Genomic DNA, 18,804 nt, shown 5'->3' with positions numbered 1-18,804 from the left:
CTATTTACCTTTCAGAAAGCTATTTTACAAAAAGAAAAAAGAAAATGGAGTACAGACTTCCAACAACACACATCTTTCCTGCTTTCTCCTTGGCTCTGAAAGAGGACGCATGAAACAGAATTTCAGGCTGTAATTAATGCAGCTCTTCATAAGATAAGAGGTTCTTTTATCTGTTAAAAAAATTGCTGTACTAATTTTCAAGAATCAGAATGTTCCAGTTAATGCTTTTCCTACAAGAAGAATTCACCTTTTCTATTCTATTTGCAGTCAAATTTTCGTATTTTTTTAAAGGAAATTGGACATGGGTAAACATGCAATGATAGCAATATTATTTCATAGGACTGAGTCTAGAAAACTTAAATATTAACAATATGCTTAGATAAATCCTGAATAGGTGTTGCACAGAGAATTTCCAAATAATATCTACTCTACAGGAATGTACTTGTAGGCACAGACCTTTTGAATTCAATTTACGTCCAGCCCTTTCAATGGAGGTGGTAAACAAATTGAGAAACGTACCCTCGTTTGACATAGTAAGGGAATTCTTATGCCTTATAGTACTGTCCAAAGAAGGAAGAAACCTCTGCTGTTTCCATCCTGATTTAAATATCTCCTTGTAGAATGCACATTGCAATTCAGAAACAATACTTCCTTTATGTATGTTTTGTGTGTGGGCTTGGAATAATTAGTAATGCATTGGCACTGTGCTCCACCTAAATACATGCCATTTGTATACTATTCAACTTTAAAAAAAATCTATTTCCCAAGAAGAAAATAGGAGTATAGCAAATAACTAGAAATTACAGACCACAAAATTCTTCCCTAAAGATCTTGTCAAAGAAGACCCCACTGAAAGCCAATATGGCTCACGTCACACTGCTGATTCACTGACCCCTTTGGATGGTCCTCCATTTCTGCCTCCATAGATAACCAGATACCCATTCTTTCTCTTTCATCATGACACCCTGTGAGATGGGTGTGAAAGGCAGTAAACTGTTATTGGGCACAAAGGCTAAGACGTTTGGTAAAAGCAGGAAATTAGGAGGTTTGACTTAAAAATTTAAGTAGATTTTCAAGCTAGATTACTACAAGCAAAAATGAGTGGGAAGTTTTAGCAACAAGGTTACTGATATTTATGGTATACTAACAATTTATATTTAAGTGAAAATATATCTGTTACACTTCAAAAGTAGAAAATGATAATAAAGAGAATGATAGTATAGCTTCTGTGTCTGTCCAGTGTTCACTTTTTCTTTGCACGTCTGCCTGTGCCTCTGTGCACATACGTACACACATGTAGGATCCCTGGCCAGAGAAGAGTTCTTTCTTGTGTGTTCACAAAGAGATGAGAATTTTAAGCTCAGAACCTCTTGAAAATGAGAAACTTTTCTTGGCAGACAATCAACTGATTCTGAGTGAACAAAGCTGACAGAGCCCTTCTCCTTGGTTCTTTTTGTTCATATTGTTCACCCTCACACAAGGAGGGCTGCTAGGGAAGGTAAGAGGACCCTCAAATAAGATGAAGGTGAATTTTTCTGGACTAGCTGCCAAGCAGTGCTAAGCTTCAGTTAACCTGTTACCTCTCTTCCTTGCCTCTGGCCCTCAGTTTTCCTTTTGTATCCTGAAAATAGCATTGACATTAAATTGGGTCAGTGGAAAAAAAAAATCAGTGACCAACTCCAGCTTATAATTTTGCTCCCCAAGAAAACATTTGGTAAATAGCCCTTATCTACAGTGTGCACTATATAAGGCTCCTAGGGTGGTAATTGAATATTTCACCTTAGGAAAAGATGCTGATTATTTTAGACCTGAATTTCCACAACCAGAAAATTCACCTAATGCCATTCTAATGTGCTATGTTTCACAAAAAGAGTTTTAAATGAATGTAAGTAGATATATACCAAATAGACGTCCTTGCAATATACACTATGGGACAAGCACAAGAATGTTCATAGAAGCACTATTCAAAATAAACTATCTGAAAATAGGCTAAGTGGAAATTTTCCTATTTCTGGATATAGGAAAATAAAGTGAGGCATATGGTCATATATGAAATATTACAGAGCAGTAAAAATGAATGGACTACAGGTACATATGACAATATGGATGAATCTTTATTTTTTGGCTGTGCTGGGTCTTAGTTGGGGCATGTGGTATCAGTTCCCTGACCAGGGATCAAATCTGAACTCCTTCCACTGGGAGTTCAGAGTCTTAGCCACTGGACCACCAGGGAAGCCCCCATACAGATGAATCTTAAACAACATAATATTGTGTGAAAAAGTAAGTTCCAAAACCTCAGGTATGCAGATGATGCATATCTAATGGCAGAAAGTAAAGAGACACTAAAGAGCCTCTTGATAAAGGTGAAAAAGGAGAGCAAAAAAGTTGGCTTAAAACTTAGCATTCAAAAAGTTAAGATCATGGCATTCGGTGTTATCATTTCATGGCAAATAGAAGGAGAAAAAGTGGAAATAATGACAGACTTTATTTTCTTGGGCTCCAAAATCGCTATGGATGGTGACTGCAGCCATGAAATTATAAGACGCTTGCTCCTTGGAAGAAAAGCTATGACAAACCTAGACAGCATATTAAAGCAGAGACATCACTTACCCAAAAAGGTCCATATAGTCAAAGCTATGATTTTTCCTGAAGTCAAGTAGGATGTGAGAGTTAAGAAGACTGAGCACCGAAGAACTGATGCTTTCAGACTGTGATGCTGGAGAAGACTCTTGAGAGTCCCTTGAACAGTAAGGAGATCAAACCAATCCATCCTAAAGGAAATCAGTCCTGAATATTCATTGAAAGGACTGATGCTGAAGCTGAAGCTCCAATCCTTTGGCCACCTGATACAAAGAGCCAACTCATTGGAAAAGACCATGATGCTGGGAAAGATTGAGAGCAGGAGGAGAAGAGGACAACAGAGGATGAGATGGTTGCATGGCATCATGGACTCAATGGACATGAGTTTTAGCAAACTCTGGGAGATAGGAAAAGACAGGGAAGCCTGGAGTACTGCAGCCCATGGAGTTGCAGAGTTGGACACGACTTAGCGACTGAACAACAACAACAATATCCCCTTTAAAGTAAAAAAGTAACTATGAAATTCATTTAGCAGGTGTATATATATACATATAGTGGTAAAACTATACAAAAATGCAAAAAAAATAGTGCTTATATTTGTAGTGAGTCAGAGATGGGATGGAAGAGCAGGACATAGGTAGATTTTTGTCAATGTTTCAAATATGAAATGTTAGTTCATGTTTGCTTATTATTAAATATTAATAATCAAAGAAATAAAGGGACATACTTAGGAAGAAAATCAACAAGAAATAAAGTATTGACAGAATATGTGATGGTGTTTACATAAAAATGCAGTAGGATACTGAGTTTTACGCAAAATAAAATAAGTAACAAAAGACTGAATGTATCATAAGGGCAACACACTACAGGATCTGGATCTGGCCACTTCTTTGATTGTCCTCATATGTGATCCTTCCCGAACTCCTTTAGGAGCCATCTCCCTTCTAGTTTGAATTCCTAACAGTGGAGATTCCTTATGACTTTATCATTCATCATTTCTCTTCTCTTGTCTGTTGGTAATCTCTCTTTGAAGAGTATATCCATTTGCATGTCTCTGCCTTTCAGATGACTCCTCAGATCTATCCATCCAATGATGAATTCCCACCAGCAGCACAATCCCAACTGCTCAGAGTATCTCTTCATGGATTCTAGTCATTTTCTCAAAGCTAATCACTGAGATGACCATGAACTAATTACATAAACTTTCTGATGTTAGCTTCCTCATCTTTGAAAATAAGTGTCTGTGAGTATAACTTTTAAAGTCCTTGAAGTGAAGTGAAGTGAAAGTCTCTCAGTCATGTCTGACTCTTTGAGATCCCATGGACTATACAGTCCATGGAATTCTCCAGGCCAGAATACTGGAGTGGGTAGCCTTTCCCTTCTCCAGGGGATCATCCCAACCCAGGGATCTAAGTTCCTTTCACTTCACTCAGTCATGTCCAGCTCTTTGTGACCCCATGGACTGTAGCATGCCAGACTTCTCTGTCCATAACCAACTCCCAGAGCCTACTCAAACCCATGTCCATTGCATTGATGATGCCATCCAACCATCTCATCCTCTGTCATCCCTTTCTCCTCCTGCCTTTAGTCTTTCCCAGCATCAGGGTGTTTCCTAATGAGTCTGTTCTTCACATCAAGTAGCCAAAGTATTGGAGCTTCAGCATCAGTCCTTCCAATGAATATTCAGGACTGATTTCCTTTAGGATGAACTGGTTGGATCTCCTTGCAGTCCAAGGGACTCTCAAGAGTCTTCTCCAACACCACAGTTCAAAAGCATCAATTCTTCGGCGCTCAGCTTTCTTTATAGTCCAACTCTCACAACCATACATGACTACTGGAAAAACCATAGCTTTGACTAGACGGATCTTTGTTGGTAAAGTAATGCCTCTGCTTTTTAATATGCTGTCTAGGTTTCTCATAGCTTTTCTTCCAAGGAGCAAGCATCTTTTAATTTCATGGCTGCAGATACCAACCGCAGTGATTTTGGAGACCCCCAAAATAATGTCTCTCACTGTTTCCATTGTTTCCCTATCTATTTGCCATGAAGTGATGGGACCAGATGCCATGATGTTAGTTTTCTGAATGTTGAGTTTTAAGTCAACTTTTTCACTCTCCTCTTTCACTTTCATCAAGAGGCTCTTTAGTTCTTCTTCACTTTCTGCCATAAGGGTAGTGTCATTTGTGTATAGGGGGTTATTGATCTAAGGTCCTTATGATCTCTAAATTTGAATTTATAAATTATTGACTCTTCATCACATTAGTCATTTGTCCAGGATACTACCATGATTCTAGGCTTAACTTTGACATACTTCTAGTTTTGTTTATATCCAATCAAACCAAACTTTGTCATTTTTTAAATGCCTCTCAAATTTATCCCATTTTTTCCATTTCCCTGGTTTTACCTTAGCCCTGGACCTTATGAGTTTATACCTGAATTAATTTAAATATATTTTTAACAGATTTTCCTGCTTACCGTTCTCTTCCTTCTTTCAAGCCCTCTCATACATTACGTCTAGATTATTCATAGAAATAGCTTAAAACGTTATGCCAGGCCAGCCATGATTCTTTATTACGTCCTAAGCAATCCCAACCAGTCCATCCTAAAGGAGATCAGTCCTGAGTGTTCATTGGAAGGACTGATGCTGAAGCTGAAACTCGAATACTTTGGCCACCTGATTCAAAGAACTGACTCATTTAAAAAGACCCTGATGATGGGAAAGATTGAAGGTGGGAGGAGGAGGTGACAACAAAAGATGAGATGGTTGGATGGCATCACCGACTCAACGGACATGAGTCTGAGTAAACTCCAGGAGTTGGTGATGGACAGGGAGGCCTGGCGTGCTGCAGTCCATGGAGTCACAAAGAGCTGGACATGACTGAGCGACTGAACTGAGCTGAAGCAATCCCAATAGCCTTAACAACAAGTTTAAGATCCTACATAACTTCATAAAACCATCTCTCCAGCTTTTTCTCTTACCACTCTTCAGTACTTAAATCGCAGTGAGACTGCCATCAACACTGTCACACAAACACACGCAATAATTTCTACTTCTGAATAATTTATGTTAATTCCTCAAACCAAATGTTCTCTTCTTTTTTTCAACCAAAGATGCCCATTTTTTTCAAGAACCAACTATAATTTCACCTATGTACAGCTTTCTCCAACACCTCAAATCTCTGGTGAATTTTCTTTTCACCCAGATACCACAGCAATTTAATTTTCATTATGGACAATTGATAATTGCTCTTTCTCAAGTTACTGGGTTAAAAAAAAAATCTTTCAACTGAATTACAATATTCCTTAAGGCAGGAACTATGTCTCAAACCTTTTGTATAGTCCCCATCGTATTCATTCAGTAAATAGTTCAACCTGGTTTTAGAAAAGGCAGGGGAAACAGAGATCAAATTGCCAACATCCACTGGATCATCGAAAAAGCAAGTGAGTTCCAGAAAAACATCTATTTCTGCTTTATTGACTATGCCAAAGCCTTTGACTGTGTGGATCACGATAAACTGTGGAAAATTCTGAAAGAGATGGGAATACCAGACCACCTGACCTGCCTCTTGAGAAATTTGTATGCGGGTCAGGAAGCAACAGTTAGAACTGGACATGGAACAACAGACTGGTTCCAAATAGGAAAAGGAGTACGTCAAGGCTGTATATTGTCACCCTGCTTATTTAACTTCTATACAGAGTACATCATGAGAAATGCTGGGCTGGAAGAAACACAAGCTGGAATCAAGATTGCTGGGAGAAATACCAATAACCTCATATATGCAGATTACACCACCCTTATGGCAGAAAGTGAAGAGGAACTAAAAAGCCTTTTGATGAAGGTGAAAGAGGAGAGTGAAAAAGTTGGCTTAAAACTCAACATTCAGAAAACGAAGATCATGGCATCTGGTCCCATCACTTCATGGAAAACAGATGGGGAAACAGTGGAAACAGTGTCAGACTTTATTTTTTGGGGCTCCAAAATCACTGCAGATGGTGACTGCAGCCATGAAATTAAAAGACTCTTACTCCTTGAAAGGAAAGTTATGACCAATCTAGATAGCATATTCAAAAGCAGAGACATTACTTTGCCAACAAAGGTCCGTTTAGTCAAGGCTATGGTTTTTCCAGTGGTCATGTATGGATGTGAGAGTTGGACTGCGAAGAAAGCTGAGTGCCGAAGAATTGATGCTTTTGAACTGTGGTCTTGGAGAAGACTCTTGAGAGTCCCTTGGACTGCAAGGAGATCCAACCAATCCATTCTGAAGGAGACCAGCCCTGGGATTTCTTTGGAAGGAATGATGCTGAAGTTGAAACTCCAGTACTTTGGCCACCTCATGTGAAGAGTTGACTCATTGGAAAAGACTCTGATGCTGGGAGGGATTGGGGGCAGGAGGAGAAGGGGACGACAGAGGATGAGATGGCTGGATGGCATCACTGACTCAATGGACGTGATTCTGAGTGAACTCCGGGAGTTGGTGATGGACAGGGAGGCCTGGTGTGCTGCAATTTATGGGGTTGCGAAGAGTCGGACATGACTGAGTGACTGAATTGAACTGAACTGTGCCTTCAGAATCTGATGATTCATATCCTTCATGTATTCTGAAAAATTCTTAGGTCTTATTTCTTTGAATATTGTGTCTCTATGATGATCTCTACTCTCTATTTCTGGTATTCCAGATAATTCTTCTCATTCCTCCATATCTCTTACTCTTGTAAATATCCTTTTTCTATTTCCCAATTTACTAATTTTCCTTCTATTGTAGCCAATTTTCTATTTAACTGAATTTTTAAATCAAATAACTATATTTTGTATTTCTAGAAGTTCTATTTTATTCATTTTTTCAAAATTGTATTACCCTCCAAGCATCTTATTCTTTTCTTATGGTTTAATCCTTTTATGTCTTTAGCCATTTTAAAATGTTTATTTTATAATCTTAAGTCAGTAGTTCTATTATCTCAAATCTCTGGGAATTTAACTCTGCTGTCTTATTGTCTCTGTGGATTCTTACAGTGGAGTCCCTCTTCCTCCACATATGCTTTATAGTTTTTGATTGGATTCATCTTCAGCAAGGCTTTATCTGTAGGAATCTTTGCATAGATTACAATGAACTTATAGTTCTCCAAAGAAGGTCATTTGCTTCTACTGGGCAAATCTGTGTTATCTCTGGCTTTTTATGTGAATTTCTAGGCTGAAAATTTTTTTAGACAATTCAAGCAGTATAAATTAAAATCCAAACCTACATGAGAAATTTTTTTTTCCCCTCTATCCAAAGCCCAGGCCAAAACAGAAAAGCTTCCTTATCACTTCACAGTGTCCATAGTTGTTTTGTTTTTATTTTTGTTTTCTTTTATGGCAGGTTTAACCCTCAATGACCTTTGCTTTATGCATTGACCCCTTTTCCATCCCCTGCTTCACTGGCACTCAAGGCTTAACTTCCTGCATCCACCAGAAATCTCCTTTGAAGTTTGCTAGAATTCAGTTCACGCCTAGCTTTTTTATTTTTCTTCAATCTTAACTTTTATTTATTGGGGATTTACTTCTCATGCTGTAAGCTCAACTATGCATTTAATGCTATTTTTTTTTTTTTTCCAGAAGGATCCTCACATTATGTGATCTGCTTTATGCTACAATCTAAAATTCAAGCCCACTGTTTTAGATCTTGGTCTTGTTTCTTCACCAACTCCCAATGGACCTGGTGTTTCAGACTATTCTTTTCTTTCTGAAGCAGCCTAACCCAGGACTCAAACATTTTGAATTGCTTTCTCTCCATTCCTAGGCCTGCGCCAACTTTCAGGGATACTGGCCAGACTCTGACCCTGATCTCTGCCTACCAAGAAGGGAATACTGGCCAAAAAATAGTCTGTGTGTGTGTGTGTGTGTGCACAGTTGGGTCAGACTCTTTGTGACCCCATGGACTGTAGCCCACCAGGCTCCTCTGTCCATGGGATTTTCCAGGCAAGGATATTGGAGTGGGTTGCCATTTCCTTCTCCAGGTGATCTCTCCGATCCAGGATCAAAGCTGCATCTCTTGTGTTTCCTGCATCGGCAGGTAGATTCTTTACCACTAGTGCTACCTGTGCTGTGCTTAGTTGCTCAGTAGTGTCCAACTCTTTGCGACCCCATGGACTGTAGCTCTCCAGGCTCCTCTGCCCATGGGGATTTCTCCAGGCAAGAATATTAGAGTGGGTAGCCATGCCCTCCTCCAGGGGATCTTCCCAACCCAGGGATCAAACCCAGCTCTCCCACTGCAGGCGGATTCTTTATGTTGAGTTACCAGGGAAGTGCTACCTAGGAAGCCCTATTTCATTGCCATATTCATTGTCCCTTGCCTTCTGGTCCATCTTTAACATTGCCTCTTGAATGACATTTTCTAAAATTCAGATCTGATTATGTAACCCCCTTTATAAAATCTCCAGCACCAAGAAAGGATAGTTCTATTTTTTAAAAAGGCTATAATATTCAAACCTATTAATGTTATAAAAGTCAAAGAAAGGCTATAGAGTGTTCTAGATTAAAAGAGTAAAAGGACATAATAACTAAATGTGATTCTTTATCTTAGACTGGATCTTGTCCTGGAAGGGGCAAAATGCTATTAAAACATGTTATTGTTTCAGTAGACAAAACTGGCATATGAATTCCAAGTTAGATTAAAAAGTATTATATCAGTGTTCAATTTACTGAAGCTGGTAACTGTTGTGTGGTTATGAAGAGGACATCCCTATTTCTACGAAAAACACACAAAGGTATTTAGGAGAAGAGGATCATGATTCCACTTACTCTTGAGTGGTACAGGAAAACATATGTGTATGTATATGTGTACACACACTTATGTATGTATGTATTATAATGAGAGAGAGATCAAATAAAAAAGCAAATGGGACAAAATATTAACAATAAGTGAATCTGAGTAAAGGAGATATATATATATGTGTGTGTGTTCCTTATATTATTAATACTCACAATTTTTCTGTAAATCTGAAGTTATTTACAAATAATTAAGGGTAAGAATGTTAAAACCGTTTGGAGCTTCCCTGGTGGCTCAGTGGTAAAGAATCCACCTGCCAATGCAGGAGACCAGGATTAAATTCCTGATCCGGGAAGATCCCACATGCCACGGAGCAACGAACCTGTGCACCACAACTATCGATCCTCTGCTCTAGAGCCCAGGAACCGCAGCTACTGAAGCCCAAGCACCCTAGAGCCTGTGTTCTGTAACAAGAGAAGCCACCGCAGTGAGAAGCCGGAACATTACACCTAGAAAGTAGTTCCCACTCTCCACAACGGGGAAAAGCCTGCACAGCTATGAAGACCCAGCATAGCCATTAACAACGGGGAAAAGCCTGCACAGCTATGAAGACCCAGCACAGCCGTTAAATTACAAAAAAAAAAAAAACAACCGCCTCTGCTGTTTCTCTGCTACCCAAGGATGTACATTAGATGCTTAATAGCCTGGCTTCAATGTCTTTCCTAGCTGCATCTGTTCCCATTTCCCTTCTCACACCCCAGTAAGCAGCCCAGTGTTTCCCAATCCCCAAATTCAGATCTCAGCTTCTTGCCTTGCACAAGCAAGTCCCTATACCTGGAGTATTTTTGTGCTCCTTCCTGCTCAGAAAATTTTCATTTCTTCAAGCTCCAGTTCAAAATTTTCTTTCCTCCAAGAAAGTTCCCTGAAAAAGTTTATGGAAAGCTTTAAAACAAAAGTAACATGCTCAGAAAGTTAGGAAGAAATAAACAATATATTTTCTTTAAAAGAAGAAACGTGGAAAACAAAAGATTTTGAGAGAGTTGGCTAATTTCATTTTATACTTTAAAAAATTTTCTGTATGGTTCAGCATGAAAAGGTGAAGTGAAAGTGTTAGTCACTCAGTTGTGTCCGACTCTTTGCAACCCCATGAACTGTAGCCCATCGGCTCCTCTGTCCATTGGAATTCTCCAGGCAAGAATACTGGAGTGGGTAGACATTAACTTCTCCAAGGGATCCTCCGGACCCAGAGATTGAATCCAGGTCTCCTGCATTGCAGGCGGATCCTTGCTGCTGCTGCTGCTGCTGCTAAGTCGCTTCAGTCGTGTCCGACTCTGTGCGACCCCATTGACGGCAGACCACATAGCTTCAAAGTCTTCCACTCAACCTGGAACTTGTATTTGAAATTTTCTCCTATATCACAATATGCTATGTTATATTACAACAATATTTTGTACATCCTGTAAGATAACATGTGTATTACTAGTTCTTTGAGCATTGGTTTCACCAGTCACAATGTGGAGTGGCAACTATCTTATTCATTTTTACATCCTAACATTTGGCAAGATACTTAGGATGTAGAGGATTCTAAATAAACAGAATAATCATTGTATAAAACAACAACCTAAGCACCAAATTTAATTTTAACATGCATACACACACATCCTCCAACCTTAACACTGCTAGTAAATAAATAGCAAACACTTGGCAAAAATGTTTTCACTGGACCTACTCCTTCCCATGGGCAATCTAGTAAATACAATCCACTTTTCGCCAGTTCTCACTAGGTAAAATGATGTGTAATGGCTAAGTGAATAAATGGCTATAGGCCTATACATATTGAGGCCTTTAAAGAGCAAATTTACATAAAGCCAAATCTAGATATGGTCAGAAATCAAAAATCCCACCAGACGCAAAGCAATTTGTAACAAAATCCCATTTTAAGTCTATTTGTCTTTGGTTTCTTAGACTGTTAAAAATACTTCTGACTCTAGGTACATCAGTTTTTGAACAAACATCAGCATCTGTGTAGCTAGATTTGCCAGATAAATGTATGTATTCATTCGCCCCCGTATTTAGAAAATCTGTAATTTTGTACTTTGAATTCATGAAGACAATTATATTAGTAGATATTTAAATAAGCACCATTCATGGTTCTAGGTTTTCTAGAGAATAAAGAGAAGAGAGCCTTCTAGGATTTAAATTTAAATTAAAAATCAAGTAAACTTATATTTTTATAGTCCGCAAACCACTTGGAAATGGTACAACTTTCCCAAATGTAATTTAAATCGTAGCTAAGAATATCCTAGCATATCAGTTGTTTCCTGGAATTTTAACTAATACTGGAAGAGATGTGAAGAGACATTTTCTTTTAAGGATGGAGTTAAATAATGGTTAAGAATTTTATTTTTTATAACAAAGCTATAATATTGAGTAAAATTTTATTGCATTTTAGTGCAATATAAAGTCTATAGATTCTGATATTAATCTAGGTGTCTCAGACCACAGTCTTTATAAGCAAAAGGTCTCACCTCTTATTTCACTGAATCTCCCATTCATGTTACAATTCATGGCATTTGATTTCTTTTAGTATGGCTAGTCTTTTCACAAGCTAAAAATTAAAGATGTGCTGCAACTAGAGTTCTTGAATTACAAAGCTCAATGATTATATTTGATATAAGCTCTTCCAATCTACAATTAGGGACTAATGAGGACATGCTGTTGACTCAAAAAGGTTGAGAAGCTTACATTTGATGACCCAGGATAAATTCCAACTCCTTGAGTTCTAATAATAAGCCACAGCACATTATTTTCTTTCTTTCACTTGACCTTTGCCCCACGTATGACATATAACTCAGAACTAGAGATATGTTTCCTGGAAAAAGAAGAAAATTAGAGCAAACATAATTGCTGTCAGCAAACACTTTGCAGACCTTGGCTCCAGAGGGCAGAGCCCATGGGTAGAAATTCATAGGGATAACAATACCAACTCAATGTAAAGACTTTCCAATATGAAAAGCTACCACATAATAGAATGGGCTGCTTTCCAACTTCCTGTCAGGCTAACTATTTAAGCAGCAGCAGGTGACCACCTACAAGGCTGTTGTCAAGGCGACTCCAACACTGGACCAGGCACTGCCGCAGTCATCGAAAGTCTAAAACTGTGTAATTCTGTAATATTAGAGATTTAATGCTTACAGTATTATTGTCATTCAGTCTAGTTCCTGTTACTATCAAAGTCTTGCTGACATTTTTATCTGTATAGGTTAAAGTCACTGAAAATGGTCAGTGCACCTGACCTAAATGTCAGTTTCCTGATCTAGAGAGTGAGAGGGTTGATGAAATGATCTCCAGAATTACATCTACTTCTAGCCACATTCTGAAATCCATAGGAGGAGGGTATTTACCTCACTAACACTTTTGGAGTAACATGTAAGAAATTTAATAAATGCATGCTGTTTTTCAACAACACACAAACTTTGGGAATCTATTCTTTGTAACTGATTTTAGTCATTTGGATTGCTTTTGTCAGTGGGAAAGACAATGTCACATAATTAAAATAATAATCTTAATAATTTGTGTTTGTTATTCTGTGACAAAACCTCCAGCTTTATTTTGTCAGAAGTAAATTACAAATAGCACATTACTTGCAGCTCCTACAATTTTTCACAATTTAAAAATTGAGGGTGTGTTGCAACCAGAGTTCTTGAATTTCAGGCTTAATGATTATATTTGATATAAGATCCTCTGATCTACAATTAGAGACTTATGAGGATATGCTGTTGACTTAAAAAGGTTGAGAATCTTGTATGTAATGACCCAGAGTAAATTCTAATTCCATGAGTTCTAATAATGTCACAGCACTATACACACACATATATATACACATATGCTGCTGCTGCTGCTAAGTCGCTTCAGTCGTGTCTGACTCTGCGCAGCCCCATAGACAGCAGCCCACCAGGCTCCCCCATGCCTGGGATTCTCCAAGCAAGAACACTGGAGTGGGTTGCCATTTCCTTCTCCAGTGCATGAAAGTGAAAAGTGAAAGTGAAGTCGCTCAGTCGTGTCCGACTCAGCAACCCCATGGACTGCAGCCTACCAGGCTCCTCTGTCCATGGGATTTTCCAGGCAAGAGTACTGGAGTGAGGTGCCATTGCCTTCTCCAATATACACATATGCATGTATACAAATACACACACATATATACACACATATGTCTCTAGGAGATGTACATCTTTACCTGACCAGCAAGTGATACCTGCCACATATACAGGATTGCCAATACTCCATTCACTAAGACTGCATTAACACTAAGTCACTGAGCTTCCTAATACCTCATGTGGACTCCTTCACCCTAATCTGTGGTATTCTTGACACCTAACCTCTGAGATAACCAACACACCAGCAGGTATTGAAGTTAAATCCTCTGGGACCAATGCTACACATTGAATGTGGACTGTGAGATTGAGAAACTGAATCTTATTTTTTAAATTAATTAATTTATTTTAATTGGAGGCTAATGACTTTACAATATTACAGTGGTTTTTGCCATACATTGGCATGAATTAGCCATGGGTGTACATGTGTCCCCCATCCTGAACCCTCCCCCCACCTCCCTCCCCATCCCATCCCTCAGGGTTGTCCCAGTGCACCAGCTTTGAGTGCCCTGGAGAAACCAAATTTTAAAAGTGATTTAATTTTAACTCCTCTAAATAATCACACAGTTTGTGGCACATATTTCCTGGCGTAGCTTTAGGTCTTACTCAAGCCCAACTTCTTTAGGGCAGACTTATCTAATTCCCATCTGGGTTCAGAGTCCTCTCCCTCATGACCCTCATCCCTGCCTATAGTACCTAGCTTACTTTGTACATTCATTGCACGATTATTTTTCATTGCGGCTGCGTTTGCTCACCATTATATCTCGCCATCTAGCATAGCTCCTGGCACACCAAAAGTATTTCTCAATGTATGAATGAATGAATGAACATTGTGACAGAAGAAGAGAGGGCACAGATTAAAACTGCTGCCAATAATCTTTGATGGATAATCCTTTGCAAAGAAAGATGGCTGTGCTACTCGAGTTACGGGTGGCATGAACAAGAAAACTGGACAACCCATGTCCCATGTCTACTGGGCTGCACTGGTGCCAATGGATGCAAGGACAGACAACGCTGACACTTGAACGCAAGCTCCTTGCTCTCAGACTATAGGTATCATCTCATTATCCACCACCATCTACCAGGTTACCAACTGCCAAATTTCAACTGTCAAAACAATATCCTTTTCCAGGAGAGCTAAGAGCCTGATAATTTATTCTGATATACTTATACTCGGGCTGCTACTGACTTTTCATAATTTTAAAAATACTGGGGTAATGTATTCAAAAGTAAAGCACATTATTTCAACACCTGATTTACTCAATTTAACATATGGCTTATATCTAAATGTGTTTGAAAAAGATTATACATTCTCAAATGAATAGAATTATAATTTCCCCTATTTAAGGGTTACATAATTAAATGTAGGCATGTAATTTTTGTGGAAACAGACATAATATCATCTAGAACATCCTAAAATATTCCTGTTGCATCTCCTACTGATATCTCCTCAGGAAAAAAATAGGAAAAATTAACCTCAAGGAGAATCCTCCACATCTAACACCCTAATTCTTCCTGTGAGAAGTTTGAAAATTCCTTTCTAAAGTCAAAAATTCTTGAGGACTCTCCATTTTATTGTAATTATATTTTCAGCATTCAGTTGAATGAGAAAACATGTAACAAAAAGGCTTCTGTAAACCCACTAATGTTCTGAAATGAGTAATCACTACAGGATTTATACTTCCTTCTTGGCTCAGACAGGTAAAGAATCCACCTGCCAATGCAAGAGTTGCGGGTTTGATCCCTGGGTTGAGAAGATCCCTGAAGAAGGCAATTGCAATCCACTCCAGTATTCCTGCCTGGGAAATCCCATGAGCAGAGGAGCCTGTTGGGTGACAGTCCACAAGGTCACAAATAATCAGATATGACTAAAACACACAAATATATGCATCGTATTACTTATTTACAATAAAAACAATGTTTGCAGTGAAAACACATGCTTGCTCATCTAACTCCATTATTTTCACCACAGCTCACAGCCCTTAGGTGGGGGGAACATTAGGAAAGAGTTTTAAGCATATTTACTGTTATATATTCAGTGGTTCAATATCTCGAAAAATGGAAGGAAGAGGAAAATGGAGTAACTGAGCAGAGACAATCTTAGGCAAAACACACATGCAAAAAAATTTTTTTCCTCTTATATGTACTTTTCACAAGGGAATTATAGACTTGGAGACATTCCAAGAGTTTATCTGAGCTGTTTTCCTACAGTGCAATGGAACTGTATCTAAATCATTCATAATAGAAATAGCCAGATGATTTAGGGGCATTCAGCAATGAAACAATGCTACTATTTTACACTGGTTTTTAACATATTAAAAAAATAACAGTACTACCTCTCTAGTTATGAATATAGCCATTGAAATTTTTCTACTTCTACTACTTATAAGTGTGTTAAAGAGTACAAAAGGCTAGTCAATCAGGGTCTGTTCACAATAGACCAGCCTACCAGTCAGATCATTTCCTACATAGTAGCCTTTTGCTGATTCAAATTGTACTTCAGCCACAGGGCATTCACTCATGACATTTCTTCCACTCCTTTTATGATAATGGTTTGTATCAATCTGGTTTTTGCATGTAAATCTCTTCATTCTTAGAAGAACTCCATCTCACCCTACCTAGTTATGACAAGCATAAGTACCCATTTTAAGAGCTCTTTGGGTTTTGCAAAATGTGGTATGTTGCATTTGTATTTCAATAGAAACATACCCAGATGAGGATGAAAAAGCAAACTTTCTTTGTACAGTACTCATAGGGCTAAGCTATTAAATGATGCTCCATTTGTAGTTAATTTTCCTACATCTTCAAGCTGTAGTTTCCTATATCTTCAAGTTCAAGTTATAGAGCTTCTGGTTTTGTAAGGCATCTTAAATAATTCATAGAGAAACAGCTGCTCCTGTCAGACCAGGTATGTTTGTATAGATTGTGCTGATTCCGGACTTCTGAATCATAAACTCACTTCCTTCTTGATCATGTACTCTGATGATGCTTAAGGTGAGTCTCTATCTTGTGATCCTTCCTGACTCAAGTCCTTTACAAAAAAATCCCATTTTGCCTATATCTTTGAAGACTTATGTTTTACTGGTAGAATTTTGTGCTTATTCAACCTCTAAGGTTCAGCTCAGTTCAGTTCAGTCACACAGTCGTGTCTGACTCTTTACGACTCCATGAAAAACAGCACACCAGGCCTCCCTGTCCATCACCAACTCCCGGAGTTCACTCAGACTCACATCCATCGAGTCAGTGATGCCATCCAGCCATCTCATCCTCTAGCGTCCCCTTCTCCTCCTGCCCCCAATCCCTCCCAGCATCAGAGTCTTTTCCAATGAGTCAACTCTTCACATGAGGTGGCCAAAGTACTGGAGTTTCAGCTTCAGCATCATTCCTTCCAAAGAAATCCCAGGGCTGATCTCCTTCAGAATGGACTGGTTGGATCTCCTTGTAGTCCAAGGGACTCTCAAGAGTCTTCTCCAACACCACAGTTCAAAAGCATCAATTCTTTGGCGCTCAGCCTTCTTCACAGTCCAACTCTCACATCCATACATGACCGCAGGAAAAACCATAGCCTTGACTAGACGGACCTTTGTTGGCAAAGTAATGTCTCTGCTTTTGAATATGCTATCTAGGTTGGTCATAACTTTCCTTCCAAGGAGTAAGTGTCTTTTAATTTCATGGCTGCAGTCACCATCTGCAGTGATTTTGGAGCCCCCAAAAATAAAGTCTGACACTGTTTCCACTGTTTCCCCATCTATTTTCCATGAAGTGATGGGACCAGATGCCATGATCTTCGTTTTCTGAATGTTGAGCTTTAAGCCAACTTTTTCACTCTCCACTTTCAGTTTCATCAAAAGGCTTTTTAGTTCCTCTTCACTTTCTGCCATAAGGGTGGTGTCATCTGCATATCTGAGGTGATTGATATTTCTCCCGGCAATTTTGATTCCAGTTTGTGTTTCTTCCAGTCCAGCATTTCTCATGATGTACTTTGCATATAAGTTAAATAAGCAGGGTGACAATATACAGCCTTGACGTACTCCTTTTCCTATCTGGAACCAGTCTGTTGTTCCATGTCCAGTTCTAACTGTTGCTTCCTGACCTGCATACAGATTTCTCAAGAGGCAGATCAGGTGGTCTGGTATTCCCATCTCTTTCAGAATTTTCCACAGTTTATTTTGATCCACCCAGTCAAAGGCTTTGGCATAGTCAATAAAGCAGAAATAGATGTTTTTCTGGAACTCTCTTCCTTTTTCAATGATCCAGCGGATGTTGGCAATTTGGTCTCTGGTTCCTCTGCCTTTTCTAAAACCAGCTTGAACATCAGGAAGTTCACGGTTCACATATTGCTGAAGCCTGGCTTGGAGAATTTTGAGCATTACTTTACTAGCATGTGAGGTGAGTGCAATTGTGCAGTAGTTTGAGCATTCTTTGGCACACAGTGGCAATTTGAGCAGTAGCAACTGTCCAGATAGCAAAATGCATGCCCCATTTCTATACAGCCAGGTTACACAGCATGCTGCAGGAAGAGCTCTGAACTACTCCTGACTCCTTTATGTTGATTGGTAATTCATGTTCCTCTGTTAATTCCACAATTACTACTAACTGTTGCATATCACAACTCATAAAAGACTATTTTCCAGGGAGTTTCCTCATTGCCCAGTAGTTAGGACTTGGTGCTTTCACTGCTGTGGCCTAGGTTCCATACTTGGTTGGGGAACTGAGATCCCACCAACTGCACAGTTCAGAAAAAAAAAAAAAAAAAAAAAAAAGAACTATTTCCTAGACTCTTACAGAATTTTGGGTACTCATTTGTCGAATAAATTAATGAATTAATTTACAGTCTTAGATGAGAAAACCAAAGGACTTGATCTCTTTTCTGTAACCACAGCATTTACAGGCTGCCTTCCACATAGTGTCACCTCCTTTCCTAGAATTTCAGTGTGAAGTCAACATGTCCCAGGAATGGGACACGTGTGTCAAAACAATACTGTACTGTGAAATATAAGTTGTCAAGCTATTTGTGTGAAACACTGTAAAATTTTCTTTAATATGTAAACTAAAATCAAAGGCAACGTCTGAGTGTCATCCCATGAAGCCATCTGTGGCCACTATTCCCAGGGATGGCTTCCGCCACAGCCACACTTCACTCTCTCTCTCTGCCTCCTCTAACCAAAATCTGAGGTGACTCTTCACTTACCTAGCCCTTATTATTTTTTTTATCTTGGTTTCAATAAAAACACGTGGAATACCTCAAATAATTCATTTCTCACTCTATGAATACCAATCCAAAGAATGATTTCTAAAGAATTATTAAAGCACATACAAGAATTTA

General features: G+C 38.8%; 1 protein-coding gene across 3 annotated transcripts in view; it reads right to left on the bottom strand.

Moving 5' to 3' along the window:
* Nucleotides 1-18,804, bottom strand: part of JADE1 (jade family PHD finger 1) — a 288,604-nt gene that overhangs the window by 193,812 nt on the left and 75,988 nt on the right. The window lies entirely within an intron of this gene.

The sequence above is a fragment of the Bubalus bubalis genome, chromosome 17 (assembly GCF_019923935.1).
Source record: "Bubalus bubalis isolate 160015118507 breed Murrah chromosome 17, NDDB_SH_1, whole genome shotgun sequence".
Classification (NCBI taxonomy): domain Eukaryota; kingdom Metazoa; phylum Chordata; class Mammalia; order Artiodactyla; family Bovidae; genus Bubalus; species Bubalus bubalis.
The sequence above is the reverse complement of the archived record's forward strand: the minus strand, read 5'-3'. Positions and strand labels throughout refer to the sequence as shown.